A 15,971-nucleotide genomic window follows, 5' to 3' on the forward strand; every position below is an offset into this window, starting at 1 on the left:
AATTTCTACGAAAAATTAACAAACGAACACAGACGTAACAATATATTATATTTCAATCTGAATCCCTCGAAATGTCATAAAATGACAATTTTCCAAAAATAAAAAAATACAAGGTTGTAGTTTTATTTTAACTTTATGTATAATTATTAAGCCAGAAGACGAGTATGTTTATAAATAAATACACGTAAAAACCAAAACTGTGTTTTATATATCTACTGTAAAAGAATAAATGTCTGTGGAATAATATTTATTATTTTCTCTTGTGAGTTAATTAAGATACAGCTCCGAGCTTCTCCGATCCTCCTATTCAATCAAAGTGCATGTGTGTCTTGTCTTCTCTATCAGCAATGCTCTGCACGTTTATCACATAAAAATCAATACAACAAAGAATGATGTTTTACTGAGCTAGCACTTTTCTCTCCGTTGCTAATTAAGGAGAAACGAGATGATGTGCCACAAGCTGTTAGCAGCCTGACAGAATTGACCTAGCGTAACCAACGGCCAACATCAAAGAGTCTGGACTGCCAATAAAGGATTGTATTACAGATCTTGTTTGACATTACGCTCTGCTTGTGATGCAGTTTCTTGTGTATAATCACATAAACCTTGTAGTTTTGTTCTTAATACCTTTAATTCAAAATCTGTAAAATCCACGTAAGATATTAGAATGTAAAGAAAACAATTGTCTGCAGCCAAAAGTGATTTAATCACTGTTGTTAGGCTTAAGAATGCCTCATTGCTTTGCCAGCTTAGGCAATCTAGATAGTTTAAGAAAACTTACAAATAGTTATTATGAATAAAATTACTAAAGTGTCCATCAAAGCCAAATAAATGACCAATAAGGTAAAAGCTCAACATAATGAGCATCTGATCAAGTTAATTCAACATAAAGGCAAATATCTTGCTGTAAGCTATATCTGAATGCTTTAATTTAGATATTTGCTAGAGGTGCATGACGTTAAGATCGAATAGTTTATAAAAGTAGGCCTAGAATACTTAGATTGTTCTAAATTTGACGTCAAGAATATAGTACGTTCGGGAAGCATCGAGAGACGAGAGTAGATTATAAATACAAGAATCAGTTTAAGCATTGAGTTAGTTTTTTCAGACATACAGGATATGCCTGAGATCACAATATCGTGAGCCAGAATACATAGCCAATTTTTAATCCTTAAAGTCATATTGTTTTTAAACATTAGTATTTTTAAGGGTTGGAGTATGTGGCAAAAGATCTTGCCCATAAGACAGATTAGCTCATCTAGTATAAGCAACTTATCCACATTTTAAAAAGTAAAATACACATGACTTTCGCATGTAGTACACAATGTGAAATATAATTTAAAAACAATCACTGAATATGATGAGAATACCATATAACCCATTCATAAACAGGTGTTGAACACAAAACCTTTATAAAACAATGAAACAAAACTACCAATACGCAATTTCTGCAAGGCCCATTTAGACAAAAAATATAAAAAAGTTTAATTCTTCATTTGATGTAAATTCGGGTCTATTCCACTTTGGTAAATACTATCACTATAATCACTATATAACTTTAGGGCTATTACTATAAAGTTTCTGTAATTAATCAAAATAAAACAGACACACGTTTACAACAGTATCTGTTAGAACAAAACTGCAATTCTGCTACTGAGGTTAATAAAATTAATGTTCCAGGTCCCGAACTGTTCTTGAAACTACTTCCTTCATTGAGCTGAGCGTAACCTAGTATTAGCCTACCCGAACTGTGACTCTAATGGTTCATGGTTTGTGGTTCGTGCTGGAAAAACGCATTCTGCACTTTGGGGCCGTGCACTGTAACAATGACAGCTAAATTCCACTCTTCGATCAGAGTTGACAGTAGGCGCTGTTGATTAGCTGTTTTCCATTTCCTCCATTCTATCAGCTTAAAATGAAGTACAACTATGCGCAGCCATATCATGTATAGCTTTAAGGTACAACTATGCGCAGCTATCTCATGTATAACTTTGAGGTACAACTATGCGCAGCCATATCATGTATAGCTTTGAGGCACAACTATGCGCAGCTATATCATGTATAGCTTTGAGGTACAACTATGCGCAGCTATCTCATGTATAGCTTTGCGAAAAGTTCTGAAACAAACTTCTGCCATCGTCAATCATGCTTATACATTCCAACGTTTATATTACCCACTATTACCCAACATCGCAATTTCCTTTGTAACAAGCTTCTGTTAAGGACAGCGAAGTCATCCTTAGATTACACACTTTGACACAATCTTTCCACAGGCTCTCTACTGTATGAGTGGGTCAGCTTTCATTACTACATTTAAGCAAACCAAACGCCTAAAAAGGTATATTGAAACATCATCGGGTGAACCTGATAGGTACTTGGTAGAATGGGATTGGTATTGTTCCAATTTCTCTGGCCATCTTTCTCATGAAAACAAGAAGTATGACTGGAAGAGTGAGAATTTCTAGCTTTGGAGCATGCGTCAAATTCAAATCCTTGTTAATGGTATCATAATATAATCTCAGCTACATCGCAATGTTTTTTGGGTTATTATTTAGTTCATTTAGTGAATTAATATTTAACGATTATTTAGTTTTCATGGCATGAGTGTTAAAAGTTGGTTATTTTAAAAGCGATAGTTGAGACAAATTTCGTTACGTGATTCAGTACGAGTCGTATATTGTGTGTGTAGTTCAGTTGTTGTAACTTGATGTCACATTACTCGAACCTTCTGTATTTTCTCGTTGCATTAAGTGAGTATTGTTACATCATACGTCTCGTAGTATGTAGAAAGTTCTAGGCCACAGTTGAGCGTAAGTTAAGTCAGAAAACGTTAAGTTAAACTGTGTGATTGTTAGTTTAGCCATAACGGGCAATATTTAAAGTGAGTTTCACAGTAGTACTGTAATAACAGAGATGAAGGAGAATAATTCGTCTTGTCAAAGGTTGTTCTAATGTAATTGAACCCGCCTGTGTAGACTTTGACGAAAATGAGACAATTATTTAATGTTCTGGATGCAACTGTGGTAACCCACGGGGTAACGTAATTGAACTTATCGCAGATTGTGCAGTAAGAAACAAAGTAGAGAAAAATAATTCGTCTTGTCAATTGAGTTTTAAAGTAACTGAACTAGTCTGTGTGGACGTTTGACAAGAAAAGAGAATTATTTAAAGCTGTAAATACAACTTTAATAACCAATAGTGAATCGAATTTCTGAATATATTTTGACTTGTTTTGAATGTATTAATTTAAAACAAGTGGATTCTGTGCATTCCGTTTATTGTTGACATTTATCGCCAACAAGTCACAGACACCTACAGTAAAGAACCTAGTCCCTACATACATAAAAAACCTGACAGTACAACACCCAAAATGTATTTTTCGATCACTAGTCACGTCCAAATTATGTTTCTCTAACACTCACGCCCGCAAAAGTTTGTCGTCATTTCCGGTCTTAGGCGTAAAAGGGTTTTTTACTCTTGTTCAGTTCGACAAACCAAAGCACCAGGAATAGATCCAAAATTTTTTAATTCATATTTACTGTTCATAGTTGGCAGAAGTTCTTTTATACACTAATTTATAAACACACTGTAAGTGTGACACGACATTGCTGTGCTTTTTCCAAACGAATCTTAATTTGATTTTTCTTGAAAATTGTTAATGCCAAACGGTAAACGTGGTTTTGGACTACATTAGTTATAAAACAAGCTATAATTTGAAAAGACGTGATGATAAGATTTTTAATGGTGGAATTTGTTTGTTTACTTAGGTTGCCAGTATAACATTGAGCAATCACAACCAAGATCAGAAGTGCTGATAAGATTTTTAATGGTGGAATTTGTTTGTTTACTTAGGTTGCCAGTATAACATTGAGCAATCACAACCAAGATCAGAAGTGCTGATAAGATTTTTACTGGTGGAATTGGTTTGTTCTAAGTAGGTTGCCATTAAAACACCGAGCTATCACAACCGAGATTAGAAGTGATGATAAGATTTTCACTGGTGGAATTTGTTTGTTTACGTAGGTTGCCAGTATAACACCGACCTATCACAACCAAGATTAGAAGTGCTGATAAGATTTTCACTGATGGAATTTGTTTGTTTACGTAGGTTGCCAGTATAACATCGAGCTATCACAACCAAGATCAGAAGTGCTGATAAGATTTTTACTGGTGGAATTGGTTTGTTTTAAGTAGGTTGCCAGTATAACACTGAGCTATCACAACCAAGATTACTATGGTAAGTATGAAATGATAAAAGTGAACTATGTTTCTGTTAAAAATATAAATAAGGTCGGTATCTTTTTCAAATAATTTACTCGCACTCTTTGGTACTTGTATGTTGGAAATTTTAATATAGGAACTATAAACGTACATTATTTTCCCTTCGTAGCGTTTTTGATCTGCCTTGAATGTACTGTTTTGATTGGAGTAAAATAATACAAAGAATATTCGGAGATAATCAGATTTCATTTCTGATATTACAATAAAATATTAACAAACTCAAACACAAAGAAAAAAATACAAGTTGGGATATTTGTATTTTTTATTATCTTATTAAAAAGTAATAATTATTTGTTTTAAGAGAAGGAATATTTAAAAATACATGTTCAGCTATGTACCTCATAGTTTGAAACATGCATTAAGCATTCAGTGTACATTGTTCTTGAAATACGACGATATCTGTCAGTTTTATCTATACTGGGATTCCATAATAGTGTTCCTTACGAATAACATTAATTTTTGTTTGAAATTTCCCAAGAAACGGAACAGACGAAATTTGCCCAGAGGATTCTATGGTTGACAGATCTCTTCCCACTAATGTTTTGAAACACCTCACAGAACTAAGCAGGTAGAAAAAAGCTCAAATTGGTTGACAGATCTCTCGCCGCTATTTTTACTATTTTTCTCTATGAGGAAGACTTGCTTGGCGAGTGTCTTCTTTGAGCATTCTGGCTGAAGTAAAGGAAAGGTTTAAGAACTGAATGTATCTTTATAACTGAAAAAAATATTGTAACAAGTTTTATGCCCTAAAGATACCGCATGCATGCCTACAAAAGGTGTCACTGGGAACATCTGCCTGGATATTAGTGGCGTCCGTTCAATGTCTGGCTTACGAATCGTAAAATGTTATCGCATGTTCTTATTTACATGTACTTAACTGCCGAAATCACGCAATGATCAGGGTGTTGTTGAATTAAAGATCAATAATTCCAGGCAGCTTTATAGCTAATGTATTGTTTGATACCCAAGATTTTCCAACCCCATCGTTAGTTTTTAACATTTACAGAAAGGAATAATAGTTGTCATCTAAATTTCATAAGTAAAAACTGAACATCCTAAATGATTTTAAGTCTCATCGCTAACCCTAAATTGTGGCACTGGATGAAAAGAAAGTTACTGTTCGGTTTTACCGCTCTATAGTAACATTCTAAAAAAACGGCATTATGGCTGTATAAAATAATTGCTTAAAAATACGGGATAAACAGAAAAAAAAACGTATTTATTAAAAAAAAGAAGTGCCGTTCTTAATTGTTCCTACAGGAAAATATGCCATATCTATCTTACTGTGTCTATCGGCATTTATTTAATTTCTCTTAATTTTTTATGATGTAAATTGTTACAAGGTATTTCTACATGAACTTTGCTTTTGGAAGTGATTTAAGTTTTGTATACTGTACATGTACTAATAAATAAACGTGATATACTCCATCTTATTTCCGTTTATACGCCCTAGAAGATAAATATTTTAATTTTGCATTATCTAAAATCTTATTCAGGATACAAGACCTTTCATCATCTAACAAAAATTTTATCACTATGTTCTTATAACTTAGATACAGGTAGATTAAAGACCTATTTCAGAGACAGAGCTTCAGTCGACATCATTAAATAGATTTATTAAAATTACTACTATTACAATTTATTACGTCACATACATTTTTATGGTATTTATTTACATAAAATTATATTTTTTTAAAGTAAAATTGGATTCGTAAGAAAGAAACATAACATGGTCTTCTACATATAGAGACACGCGCAGATAAATTAGACTAAATAATAGTAAGTGAAAAAATGAATCGAGTAACAGCTACGTGGTAATAAAGTCGCAACAGAGTCAATTGGTAGTCACTATATAACACTGAAAATATTCTTTGTGTTAGTGTTAAATAGATGGGTTACTAAAAACATTCCCTACATGTGATATAAATATATAAGTTTCTTAGAAAAATAATAAGACCAATAAGGAAAGTTAATAATAAAAAAAGACAATAGGGGAAATGTATTATTTTTCTAATATTTATTGTTTCTAAGGATGGCCATTGTCATCACACAATAAAGTAATTACACATAATTCCAACAACTGAACAACACTCATTCATCAATGTCGTGAACGGTGAAGATTGTATGTCTCAAATTTCGTTAAAATCTGGTGAGGCGTTAATGAGTTTTCGTTAAGCTTATATATATAAGTACATACATGTATTATATACACAAACACACACACGCGTTCTATATACTTGTATGGCTAAAGACATTACACACATTTACCTATAATAGTATGAACGGCTAATCCGCCATTTATAAAATATCAAAGTGAAAAAACAAAAAACTACAATTTATAAATTGTCGTTTCCCTGTTTTCGTTTATAAAAATAAATAAAGATTTTAGAAAACTATAATAAAATGCAATGCGTCGCATCGATAATATTTAATCCTCGAAACTGAAAGATGTATTTACATTATCTTTGTAATCATCCGGGTCTTAACCATCCTTCTACAAAGACACTTACAAACAGATGTATATGACCGACATGATTTACGCATATCCTTCTCTTGGTTGTTTTAAGTAATAAATCTATAATGTGTGAAAAGAAAAACAAAACCCAACAAACTAACGATTAAGTGTTATTTAACTATTATAAGATGCTGGACCAAAAGGTATGCATTTTATATACCTATGTTAGAAAATGTGCCCTAATGCTGATAATCAGATTAATCTATTTTTAAAATACCTCAGATCAAGCTATTCATAGTTCTTCTGCACATGCTTTACTTATAGATTATTAGTTCGGTATCCTACTTTTGTATAAATCCAACTGGAATCTCGTTCTTATTGCCTTAATATTAGCTTCAATCGCCTTGACTTCCTTCTAAGTATGCTGCTAAAACGAATGGAGACAAGTTGACACTTTGTTAAAAAAAAAACTTTTTTAAACAGAATGCAACAACAACATAACAGAAAACTGTTTTATTAAATCTATTACTAAAAATCACATGAGAATAACTGTAGAGTACCAAAACTGTAACCAAACAACCATAGAGCCCGTGCTTCAGCAGAAGTACTTTAAAATAACTGTAGAGTACCAAAACTGTAACCAAACAACCATAGAGCCCGTGCTTCAGCAGAAGTACTTTAAAATAACTGTAGAGTACCAAAACTGTAACCAAACAACCATAGAGCCCGTGCTTCAGCAGAAGTACTTTAAAATAACTGTAGAGTACCAAAATTGTAACCAAACAACCATAGAGCTCGTGCTTCAGCAGAAGTACTTTAATATAGAATGCAAATGAAATACAGCATGGTAGACCCTTCTAATTCTGATTTATACCTTGCGAAAGTTTTTTGGTTATCCTGTTTATCATTTCGTGGCCCACATAATGTTTGACCCTGCATGATTTCCTATTAGCACATCCATGAAAGTAACATAGAAGATATTCTTAAAGATTGAAAAAAAAAAGAGTTATATTCACTAGAGAAACTTTAAAATGTCCGGTACAAGGTGATTATGTTCAATATGTTAATAAACTGCTAACACTAGAAATTAACTTTTCTAAGAATCATCGTGCTGATGCGTACAAGTATTAAACATGCATCTTTTCATGACATCATGGAAAGAGCACAATAAACCTTTCAACACAAACAAAATGAGCTTTTTAATGTGGGAGTGGAGGCAAGGAAACGTGCATATGTGCGTGCCCTGCACGTGTTCAGCGACAATTGAAGTTATATAATGAAGTGAACAGTTGTAGTTCAAAACAATGCCGTTAAATGGAAAAGCCTGTAGCAGTGGGGGTAGAAGGTTGGTCGAGTTAATCAGGACGTCAATCTATGTCTGTGGAGATACTTCATCATCAAGGCAATGTAATAAGATGAAATCGTTTAATTTGCAACTACGTTATTAGCCAAACCTTGCATAACCTCAAGAAGTTTCACGAAAATAACCCACGCACATTCCGTTCAACTATCGATAACTGACACGTGCTGTGCATCTCGTGTCTCGTATATTTAATATGTAGAAGAAGTTGAAAAACTTTTGCTTTCTGGAGAAACGAGTAATAACTAGATGTATTTCAATACGTTCTGCATTAAAAGTGGTGACACTTAACAGGTTTTACATATCCGGTGTTCTCACCCATGATGGAATTTCTACGTACTACATTTTATAAATCAACAGGTTATGCAGGTACTAAATACGCCATAAAATGCTAAACACGTAAAATATATACAATATAAAAGATAAACGGGCTCAAAAAGAGAGCTTGGCATACTAGTATAGTGTTGTTTTATATAATGTTATCAACAGAAAAAGAAACAAAATATGGCTGGAATTAAACCGTGGCAGCCATTTAAACATCTAACTGACAATATTACAGAAATATAAATAACGCACTATAGCGAAAGAGCCACGTATAGATCAAATAAAGAGTACCAGCATATGATGCACTACTGTTTTCTTACTAATACACCATTATTAATAATACACAATACGCCACGAAATAGCATTAAGTAATTAAACAAATAAATCATCAGTAGACCCAAAAGTCACTAAACTATTGCAGTTTATTTTCCAAATAAATGGGGATAAATCAATGGTGTGTCATACATCTATATATCGCTGAAGTCCTGCCACTATTTTTGTTACATGTATGACATCCCAGAGGGTCATTTCCAAGAATTTAAATTTAACGTACCCTTACCCCAATAGCGGTCAAATTAATATTCCTGCACATGGTCCCAAGGTACGTCATACATGTATGTACTTTGGTTTGATATATAATATATATATAAAAACCATATCACCACACGTACATACATAATACGTCACTATCATATTAAAAAACGTGCATTCAAAAGTTTAAGCCTAGTTTAAACCTTTGGTTTGAATAATAACTTTTTTACACTTAAGAACAAAAGGTAATCTGTTTGAAATTGTTTAATATGCACCATTCCATGCTGTGATACTCTAAAATAAAAAAAAAACTTTCGTAATATACCTTTCGTAATGTTTGAAACTAATAGCAATAGTAATACTTATGTAGGTGTAATTATGTGATCAACTGTTATTATTTTCTTGCTCAGAAGCACGATGTATTTACAATCTGTTTATTTCTTCACGCACACACAAAATACTAATTATATTTACAAGCAATATGAAATACTGAATATAAATACGTACGTCTAAAGTAAAACTGCAAAGTAGAAAAAGTTCACAAAATAATATTGTCAATACCAACACTGGATTTATAAGGTACTCATACAAAAAACATCTGCTCTTGCGTGCCTCTAATTAGAACGCCTGAGATTATTTGATATTATTTACATATTGTGGTATTTGATACATCCGATTATTAATATTATTACTGCTTACCTTAGTTTTATAATTTCAACATCATCTAACTGTGTCAGTGTTTGTTTGTCCCATCGCTTTTCACTGCTTACCGTTAGTCAAGCCGTTTTGCGTGAAGTCTATAACACAGATTGTACCCAAAGGCGATCTAACGCGTTTGTTGCAAAGAGCAGGCTTCGCGTTCAATGTCGACCGTGCTGCCCTCTTTATTATTAGCTTTATTACAACGTATTCAAATAAAACCATTCAACTAAAAGGCCACACATCAATAAAAGTTACAAAAAATCAAATTACATATATATTTTCAGATGTGTAATGATAAACAAATAACAAAATCTTAAAATTTGGATGTTTATTGAAATTACAATGTCGTAATAAAAATCTCTGACGATATAAATCTTCATGATGCAAGTATATTAAAAAAGACAAAATCTAAGTTAAAAGCAAATAAAAGGTCATTCATTCTACATGATTTTAAATTATTATAGAATGAGCTTTGTAACTGTGACTCCATGGTTCTCTTTTATTAGTCCTGGTTTGTTGAATATTTATAATTAATAACAGGTAAAAGTAAAAGCGAAGTAGCTACTTCTTTCTGACCACAAAGTCGTATTCTAAAAAAATACTTTTTTTAAGCATAAGGTGAGTGTTATCTCTCCGCAAATCATGTGAAATGTGTCCGGGTGCCCAGCAATGATATGTATTTGGGGCAAATGGTCCTTATTTTTATATAAGCTCAGAGTTTCATACTTACGTTTTAGATAGAAGCTCCAACAGGAGTTTTTCACTATACTCGAAAAACTCAAGTCTTCCTATGACGTTTAGCAAAAGCTATTTATGTGAGTTTAGTTTCATGATAATGGTCTATAATAACTCTAATAAACTGCTGTAGAAGTGTCCACATCGATCTGATATTTGTAATAGTTGGCCGAAAGTAGGATTAATTCACGGATTTGAAATTGATGGCCATAAAGATGAAAAAAGCACTGTTCATTTGAGACATTTTAAGAAATTATTTGAGATGATGCTCAAGATATCCGCGTGTGTTTAATTTTTTTAAAATCACTGACCGTTAGGTCAGTATAAGCGTTAAGAGATAGATATTAAGGGGCGTTGAAAACCTCATTAATTGCTTTGTTTACTTGAACTCATAGCTTGAAATCAGGGCTGGATGTATTATAAGCCAGGATGTATTCTCCACTCGATCTATTACTTTGGACTGAAAAAATGTTAACATGTTGAAATATCAGGTTACTCAAGTAATCATCAAATAATTTAAACAATGTTCAATTGACGTGATGTCTCAGGCTCTTGCTTCCTCCATTTCAGCTCCCTCGCTGGCTCAGCCTCCAGGATTACTGATGCTAAAAAGCTGGTTTCGATATCCGTGATTGGCACAGCAGAGATAACAAATTGTGTAGCTTTCTGCTTATCAACAAACGCACAATCCTTGACTCCAAAAATACTGGTAATGATAATAACTATAATACCAAAACTTGACTTTTATACCCAAAAAGTACCGTATTTCTAGAACAAGTTAATATGGCTTTTCTCCACTCTGTTCTCTAGTAAACGCAAGGAAACGTCGAAATATAACTTATATCCAAGACAATACAGTTTACTCGTATTCAGTGGTAGAATCATACTTAAGCTATTTAGGATAAGCAATTGTGGTCTCCTGTTACAATTTACAGTCATTCTAGAAAGAAAAAAGAGTAATTTAGATTTATTTCCTAATTTTTTATGGTGGTTACGGGGTTGGTCAAATCGAATGACCCCATATAGAGTTAGGGTAGAGAAAATAATAGATAAAATATAAAATTATCTGAAAAAAAAACCCAAATTATTTTATACGTATTTAGGAGGTTCTAAAGAATACGCAAATGAAATACGACAAGTTTCAGATGAAGGAAAGTATTCTTATCTTAACTTCAGGGGGTGGAAGAAGCATTTTTTGATTGGTCAGGCAACTCAGAATAGTGTGCAAAGTATGCCAGTGTTAAAGGGGTCTGAGGGCATGCTTCAACAAGAAAACTTTGAAAAATAGGTGCTCTGAGATTAAATTTTGCGCTAATTTTACTATAATGTATTGAAAGTATTAATCATTTGCAATGACTTCTTTATGATTCACAAAAAATAGGGGCTCACCGGCATTTATACTTATACTCAATTGCTATAAGCAAGCACAAGCATATACTCTTGCATATTACGCATATAATTTATTCTGCATTGTTATACTGAACCATACATACTACTATACTACTACAAGTCTATCTATTTACTTAGAAACAATTTTTGAAGTGCAAGTTAAAAGTTTAAAAGGCCCTACAGTTACTATGACAAATTGTTGGTCCGGCTGCTGCCCAGTCTGCCGGACCTGCTCCGGCGCACATAACATGAAAACCACTTTGCATTTAGAGAAGCCAACACTCTGACTCCATATAATTACGGACAGTGTTTTTTAGTGAAAATTCTAATTTTTTTGTCTGCAAAAGACTTTTAATGCTTACTGAAAACTTACCAAATTTCGTGAAGGTATATTATGTGCTTATAGGGTTATAGTATGTATGCCATCATGGTTACATGGTGGTTACAAGGTCGCATAAAATAGAAGAGCCAGTTACGACATGGTTAATTAATGACTGAAGTTACTAATACAAGTATTAGGACATATTACATTACAGTACTAGTTTCTTGACAAACAAAATGACAGACAATTGATATGTAAAGTTTTGTGACCCTGAAGTAATCGCTCTTTCAATCGATTTTATGAGCACCTTATAGGAACAATCAAGACTAAAATACAATTCGTATTTCAAGTAACTACTGTATAATAAAATGCGTTTGAGAAAACTAGCCTTTGAATTGAAAATCCCGTAGCTTTACTTATAGCGTAATTTACAACCTAAGTTTTGTAGCTATTGCTTTGTAGTCAAAGGACATAAATAGTCCGTTGTGTCATTTACAACATCAGTCATTGGGTATAATACTTTCAAACATTATTTCAACTGAAACAAATCAAATAGTAACAATAAAAACCCATCTGACAGGCATTATTCATTTTGTTCAAATAAAAAAAAACTATATCAACTGGAAATCGGCCTTCTTTGTTACGTTTTGTTTACAGTATTATTTGCATCAAGTTGTTTCGAGTTATACCAAATATAATCTCACACTCACTGTTAATTCGTCCTACCTTTAAATGGAGACAAATATAAGCAAAAGAAAAATGTTTTGAAGGATTTAAGCATGTATATTTGTTAAGATCAGACTTTTGAAACCTTGCACTTAAAGTGATTCAATATTTTATTACCAAGCAACATTGATTCCTGGTACATCCGAAAATCTTAACGTTTCTTGATCTACTGACGTGCATTCCATAATTACCCTTCCTGCTTTCTAATCAGTTTTTCCCCTTCTTGAAGTGTCTACAGGACTATAAGTGGTGTTATCATCAGTCATGCTACGATAAACGACCACTACACTATTTTAAATGCCGTGTAGATGCATGCAGTTGATCTTTTTAGTTGAAAGGGTACAGCGATCGATATTCTTGAATGTTAAGATATAATTCAAAATTCATATATTTATATATAAGGTTCCCAAGAATTCAAAACACATACGAACAAAGAAGACCACGTGTACGCAGGAATTGTTAAAGTGTATAACACACACACACACACACTCGATTTACTAACATAATATTTTTTGATAATATCAAACAATTACGGGATCGCATTGACGGTATACAATACTTAGTAGTACTAATCTATAATAATAAAAGGGCGTGTCTGTAGGTCTGTGTGTGTGACCGTCAAAACTCAAAGAGGAAAGAACCTAGAAAACTGAAATTTTGTACCCATACTAAGTGGACCCTGAGGGTGTGCATCTGGATGTTATTACTTATCTTATCCAGTCCGTGCAAGTGTATATCTTTTAAATTAGGCAAACTAGTAAAAAATCATATAGAAAAGTGGTTCCTTATATTACAAATAGAAATCACAGACAGAGAGTGTAGAAGCACGTGTGGACGTGTGCGCGCGCGTACAGAGATGCGTGTCTGGGTATGTGTGCCCGCCCTAGCTCCAGAAAACTACAAACATTTTTTTTTAAATATTGTAGTTTGTACATTTCATTTTATACTTTCAGCACATAGACTCTTAACAACAAAATTAGGTTATATTTTATTGCTAAGCAACATGATATAAATGTCATTGTTGGAACGTATTATTACCAAAACGCTCTGGCTTTTCTACTTATTAAAAGTTGATATATTATAATAATTATAATATTATTACTATAGAGCATGTCTGTATGTCTATCTGTGATTTCTTTGGGAAAACAACCAATATTGTCCAACCTGAAGCACTGCAACGATAAAAAATTGTAATAGATTCTGACAAAATGTGATAGAAATTTGTGATATCAAATATAAATGTGAAATATTTAACGCAATGATAAAGTTCTTTGATAATAAATAATTCTTATTTTACTGTACTTTACTTTACGGCTTTTTTATGTTTCTGTAAAAAAAAAATGTTTAAAATATTTTTGACTGTTCTTTTATGCTACAATAGGTTCAGAATAAACACACTGATATAATCACCTAGAATATATCAACCTGCCTCCTAGTGACACAGCAGTATGTCTGCGGACTTACAACGCTAGAAACCGGGTTTCGATACCCTTGGTGAACAGAGCACAGATAGTCCATTGTGTAGCTTTGTGCTTAATTCCAAACAAACAAAAATAAATCAGCTTAATATATCCCGAGCGAAGCCGGGTACTTTCGCTAGTCTACAATAACATAAGGGCGTGTCTATGAGGAAAGAACCTAGAAACCTAAAATTTTGCACACATACTAAGTGGACCCTGAGGATGTGCACTTTGGTATTATTACTTATCCACGTGCACATCTTTTTATGAGGCAAGGTATGGAAAAACCACAAAGAATAGAATATGTGACCCCATATCTCCAAGGGGAGAGAACCTAGACGTCTGAAATTTTGCATCCATACTGAGGGTGTGCACCTCAGTATTACGTATTTTATCCACTTTGTTGAATTTTAATTTTGTGTTTGTAAATCCAGTACATTTAATTAAGTTATTGTTAATTATCTATTGGTTTAGTTTAAGTGGCTATTGTTCGGGACGAACAATACTAAGGAAGGATCAGTGTTACGACAGAGAAAGTCACGTGACGCTGGTAACACGTAATGAGTTCTAAAAAGATCGGGGAACATCACGAATAATCCAGTATTTGCTAGGCGCCCTCTATTCTTGTATATAAGTGCGCCAGACAATTAATCGGAATTAGAATTGCAGACAGGCAGAGACAGAGACGGACAATTGAGTCAAGCGCGGTAGTAAAGTGCGTGAATCGTGGTGAATTATAGCGTGTGTTTAGGTTAAAGTGACTGTGGAAATTAAGTGTATTGCATAGTTGAATTGAGAAAGAATAAACTAGTTTCATTTAAGAAAGGACTTGTATCGCTGAAGTTTCTCGGAAAGAATTTCTACGGAAAATTAACAAACGACCAGAGTCGTAACAATATTATTTCTCTCAACAATAACAGAATCGATTTTTATGTAAAAGTGACATTTTTTTTTCAAAAACAGTGATTATACTGTTCCTTTTAATAAAATCGGTACTCCATTTTTGGTGCATCAGTGACACTTTCGTAGCTATCTAATAATGATTATAGTTTTTCTTAATAACAATCAGTATGAAATTTTGATTTATCAGTTGGTATTTTAGTTTTGGTTACCAAATCAGTGAACACTGTTTTTCTCAACATCGCGATGGGGTGAATAAGTTGGTCATTCAGAATCTATACTGGTACAATAATTGTATCAAGCATTAGTTAATGGCGTAAATCCTTATATTACAAATAGAAACTACAGACAAACAGACACGCATATGCGTACGCGCATGCGTCTGTGCTCATTTCTAATGTGACAAGCCAGCGAAAAACCACATAGAAAAGAAGTGGTTTCTTATATAACAACTTCTAATATACAGAAAAGCCATTGCGTTTTGGTAACAATGCGTTTCAACAATGGATTTTATGTTATGTTGTTTAGCAATAAAAGTATAAACTAATATTGTTGTTAAGAAGGTTATGTGCTGAAAGCATAAAATGAAATGTATAAACTACAAAATTGAAAAAAATGTTTTCTAATATAGAGTCACTGTTGATTAAAGAGGCTTGTTTTTATTATTTGTTTTATTATTTAAGTTTAAAATTGGATCGATATTTTTATTTTCGTGTTAAATTTTATGCACTTGGCTCTAGGCTAGGTTATCTCACACTATGTCAAAAGAGAAATCAAGCATGGCCA

At 33.0% G+C, this 15,971-nt stretch overlaps 1 protein-coding gene across 1 annotated transcript in view; it reads right to left on the reverse strand.

The window, feature by feature from the left end:
- The window catches only part of LOC106469942 (spermatogenesis-associated protein 13-like), a 76,245-nt gene extending 66,488 nt beyond the window's left edge, over positions 1-9,757 (reverse strand). Inside the window, exon 1 of the mRNA XM_013930463.2 lies at positions 9,651-9,757. The gene's annotated coding sequence lies outside the window, so the exon portion shown is untranslated. The remainder of the gene's footprint in view (positions 1-9,650) is intronic.
- Positions 9,758-15,971: the final 6,214 nt, after the last annotated feature.

Source organism: Limulus polyphemus, unplaced genomic scaffold (genome assembly GCF_000517525.1).
Source record: "Limulus polyphemus unplaced genomic scaffold, Limulus_polyphemus-2.1.2 Scaffold3734, whole genome shotgun sequence".
Classification (NCBI taxonomy): Eukaryota; Metazoa; Arthropoda; class Merostomata; order Xiphosura; family Limulidae; genus Limulus; species Limulus polyphemus.